Raw genomic sequence first — 5000 nt, 5'->3', positions numbered from 1 at the left:
GACCCACGGGAAGGGTGTAGCTTCCCCCATCCCGGACATTTGACGTCGTCACACTACCGGTATTGACTAATAGACTGATTGCTGATAATCATTAGCCATACACTGGGGGAAACGGCCGACAGGGGCGGCAACATAGTGGAGCCGCAGTGTCACTAATGTACAGAGATAGAACAGTTTCGACTGGAACTAGAGTAACCGTATACACGGCACTGATTAGTAATAGATGCAGAGCCATCAGAATACAGATAATATATACAACCGTCCCTATACATGCTGAAAGACTCTGCACACAATGAGAACCACACGTCAGCCAGACACTCTTATCACACACTACTCTCTTATCACACACAATATCTAACCACCAGCATGGAAGAACATCCAGTGCATCCTCTCCGCCACATGACACAATCCACACTATCATTACCAGACCGGGAGGTCCACCCAGAAAACACAATATCCCACCCTTCCGACATCCGCACATTGCTCAGCTAAGCCACGAACACCCACACATGTCCTACACAGTGGTGCACCCAACATCACAATACTGCCTCCTGTCACAGCACACAAACAATGGCAGGAATGAAAGACACAGATCTGCCACAACCATGGAATCGGAGCGCCGCCTGTCATGAGCCAAAAGTGCATCCTGACGTGACAAATCGGATAATACCGCAGGCATCCAATTACGATAATCACTATCAACGAACCTGCCGCCCCCCCCCCCCAATACACCTTTCCCTACAACAATGTGTATCTGAACCTACGCTATATCGTACCTTAACCTAACCTATATCGTACCTTAACCTAACCTATATCGTACCTTAACCTAACCTATATCGTACCTTAACCTAACCTATATCGTACCTTAACCTAACCTATATCGTACCTTAACCTAACCTATATCGTACCTTAACCTAACCTATATCGTACCTTAACCTAACCTATATCGTACCTTAACCTAACCTATATCGTACCTTAACCTAACCTATATCGTACCTTAACCTAACCTATATCGTGCCTTAACCTAACCTATATCGTGCCTTAACCTAACCTATATCGTGCCTTAACCTAACCTATATCGTGCCTTAACCTAACCTATATCGTGCCTTAACCTAACCTATATCGTGCCTTAACCTAACCTATATCGTGCCTTAACCTAACCTATATCGTGCCTTAACCTAACCTAATTTGTGCCTTAACCTAACCTAATTTGTGCCTTAACCTAACCTAATTTGTGCCTTAACCTAACCTAATTTGTGCCTTAACCTAACCTAATTTGTGCCTTAACCTAACCTAATTTGTGCCTTAACCTAACCTAATTTGTGCCTTAACCTAACCTAATTTGTGCCGTAACCTAACCTAATTTGTGCCGTAACGTAACCCATGTTGTGCCGTAACGTAACCCATGTTGTGCCGTAACGTAACCCATGTTGTGCCGTAACGTAACCCATGTTGTGCCGTAACGTAACCCATGTTGTGCCGTAACGTAACCCATGTTGTGCCGTAACGTAACCCATGTTGTGCCGTAACCTAACCCATGTTGTGCCTTAACCTAACCCATGTTGTGCCTTAACCTAACCCATGTTGTGCCTTAACCTAACCCATGTTGTGCCTTAACCTAACCCATGTTGTGCCTTAACCTAACCCATGTTGTGCCTTAACCTAACCCACGTTGTGCCTTAACCTAACCTACGTTGTGCCTTAACCTAACCCATGTTGTGCCTTAACCTAACCCATGTTGTGCCTTAACCTAACCCATGTTGTGCCTTAACCTAACCCATGTTGTGCCTTAACCTAACCCATGTTGTGCCTTAACCTAACCCATGTTGTGCCTTAACCTAACCCATGTTGTGCCTTAACCTAACCCATGGTGTGCCTTAACCTAACCCATGTTGTGCCTTAACCTAACCCATGTTGTGCCTTAACCTAACCCACGTTGTGCCTTAACCTAACCCACGTTGTGCCTTAACCTAACCCACGTTGTGCCTTAACCTAACCCACGTTGTGCCTTAACCTAACCTACGTTGTGCCTTAACCTAACCCATGTTGTGCCTTAACCTAACCCATGTTGTGCCTTAACCTAACCCATGTTGTGCCTTAACCTAACCCATGTTGTGCCTTAACCTAACCCATGTTGTGCCTTAACCTAACCCATGGTGTGCCTTAACCTAACCCATGGTGTGCCTTAACCTAACCCATGGTGTGCCTTAACCTAACCCATGTTGTGCCTTAACCTAACCCATGTTGTGCCTTAACCTAACCCATGTTGTGCCTTAACCTAACCCATGTTGTGCCTTAACCTAACCCATGTTGTGCCTTAACCTAACCCATGTTGTGCCTTAACCTAACCCATGTTGTGCCTTAACCTAACCCATGTTGTGCCTTAACCTAACCCATGTTGTGCCTTAACCTAACCCATGTTGTGCCTTAACCTAACCCATGTTGTGCCTTAACCTAACCCATGTTGTGCCTTAACCTAACCCATGTTGTGCCTTAACCTAACCCATGTTGTGCCTTAACCTAACCCATGTTGTGCCTTAACCTAACCCATGTTGTGCCTTAACCTAACCCATGTTGTGCCTTAACCTAACCCATGTTGTGCCTTAACCTAACCCATGTTGTGCCTTAACCTAACCCATGTTGTGCCTTAACCTAACCCATGTTGTGCCTTAACCTAACCCATGTTGTGCCTTAACCTAACCCATGTTGTGCCTTAACCTAACCCATGTTGTGCCTTAACCTAACCCATGTTGTGCCTTAACCTAACCCATGTTGTGCCTTAACCTAACCCATGTTGTGCCTTAACCTAACCCATGTTGTGCCTTAACCTAACCCATGTTGTGCCTTAACCTAACCCATGTTGTGCCTTAACCTAACCCATGTTGTGCCTTAACCTAACCCATGTTGTGCCTTAACCTAACCCATGTTGTGCCTTAACCTAACCCATGTTGTGCCTTAACCTAACCCATGTTGTGCCTTAACCTAACCCATGTTGTGCCTTAACGTAACCCATGTTGTGCCTTAACGTAACCCATGTTGTGCCTTAACCTAACCTATAATGTGCCTTAACCTAACCTAAAGTGCGCCGTAACCTAAACTATATTGCGCCTTAACCTGACGCACGTTGTCGCTGAACCTGCTCTGTAATTGTTATGCAACCCGTTAAAGTAGTGTAGTGTTGCCTAACCGCAACCCTCGCAATATAGTTCGCTACTCGCACTGCCCGGTCCCCTGTGTATCGCGTCATGTTAAACACCTTGCAGGTGTTGCTGACTTTCCACATGCTCCTGCTATACACTGTAGTGTGGATAGCAGCAGGACGTACATGCCCCCCCCCCTTCCCCCCTGCCTTCGCAAGCTGGTCGGTGAGAAGTTTGCATGTTCAATGCCCTTCGCATGCCGACGTACTCAGCCTACGTTGTGGTACGGCCTGTCACCTGTCCGCCGATGTACGCAAAACCCACAAACTGTACTGCACATTGCTCCGTATGTACTGAATGATACATCGTGGCCCATGTGACCGTATGACGACAGCGCCTAGCAACGGCGGACCATACAGTCCAAATATTGTGCACGCAGCTACGTGTCGTCTCCCTATAAGAGCTGGATTGCAGTGTGGTACGCCATACAGACGTGTGGGAGGAACGGACGCCCTGGATGGCGATCAGCATGAGCAGTCTGTTGATGTAGTGGAGCGTGTATTCGGACGTAGTCGTCTCTTCTCACACACCGTGATAGCATGTTGCACCGCGTTCCACATCTGCGACATGCTGCAGAGGCGGGCTGACAGTCGTTCGCGCAATGGACACCGCATACGTACGGGGTCTACCTTCCACGTGTTCTCTAGGCGTGCACATGTTGTTGCGTCTATGTGGGCAGACGTAGTGTGTTGTGACACCTGACACAGGCATGCAATACTCGTTGCAAATGGCGATGGACGTGTACGTTTGCTGGTGACGTTACGCAAATGAACAACCGGTAACCCGTTGTGGTGCGGTTGTTCTCGCTAGAGGTGAATCAGTGTTGGCGACGATCGGTCGAGCTATTAACCGGTTGTTTCAGGGATACCCACCATGCCCACGAACGTGAAAGGGGACCCACCATGCCCACGAACGTGAAAGGGGATCTGGGTGTGAGGCGATACGCGGCGGTGGCTGGGTGGGACCGTCCCCGGCCGGTGAGGGGGGGCCGCCCGGCGTGCTGGCAGCGCGGTGCGTGGGCGCACGCGCTACAGCCGGCTGGTGGGGGCGGCCGGTGGCAGGCGCGCCGGCCGACGGACGCGGCAGGCGGCGCAGCTGCGCGCCGGCGCCCCCTGCTCGCGGCGCCTTGCGGCCAAAGTAGGTCCTCGCGGGCCCGGTGCGAAGCGCGGTGGCCATCTGCAGTGTGCTGGTCCGATTGAGGACTTTGTGCGCTGAGGATGCGCCGCCGCCCGGCGCTCGGCGCCGCGACGCCGTCTGCTGCTCGGTCGCCCCAGCGGTTCTCGCAGGTGGTTTGTATCGCAGCTGTGCGGACGTGTTGGCGCGTGCGCTGTGCTGGGAGAGTTCGCTTCGGCACCCAAGTAGGGCTTTTGTCCTTCTGTGGCGCTGGCGTTGGAGCTGCCGGTCACCGTAGGTGGCGCGTGTTGTCTCCCGCCGGCAATGCCACGACAGCACGCTCCCGGGCCTCTGTCGGCAGCGGCAAGCTCAGTTGGGAGCACGGGTGGTCGCACCTAAAGCGTCTACTCGCCTAACTCCGGGCGATTGCGCCTCTCTCGAACCCGACCAAGTACTTAGGACGGCGCTGCGCGCCGCCGGGACCTGAGAGGGTTTCGAGGTGTGTTGTGCAGGGGAGCTCAGCCTCCTCCTGTTTGCAGAATAATTGAGCGGACGCTTGCGTGTTCGCGCGGGCCCCCGGGACACACTCCCGGGCGGCCGGCTGCTCAGCTCTAGTTGACGCAGCTCCCTGGTTGATCCTGCCAGTAGTCATATGCTTGTCTCAAAGATTAAGCCATGCATGTCTCA

General features: G+C 51.2%; 1 non-coding gene across 1 annotated transcript in view; it reads left to right on the top strand.

The window, feature by feature from the left end:
• The first annotated feature begins 4938 nt into the window (after positions 1-4938).
• Positions 4939-5000, top strand: part of LOC126452458 (small subunit ribosomal RNA) — a 1908-nt gene continuing 1846 nt past the window's right edge. Inside the window, exon 1 of the ribosomal RNA XR_007584621.1 lies at positions 4939-5000. This exon is cut by the window's right edge and continues 1846 nt beyond it. This is a non-coding gene — a ribosomal RNA (small subunit ribosomal RNA).

The sequence above is a fragment of the Schistocerca serialis genome, unplaced genomic scaffold, assembly GCF_023864345.2.
Source record: "Schistocerca serialis cubense isolate TAMUIC-IGC-003099 unplaced genomic scaffold, iqSchSeri2.2 HiC_scaffold_875, whole genome shotgun sequence".
NCBI lineage: Eukaryota > Metazoa > Arthropoda > Insecta > Orthoptera > Acrididae > Schistocerca > Schistocerca serialis.
Note: the sequence above shows the minus strand (reverse complement) of the source record. Positions and strands in the feature narration are given on the sequence as shown.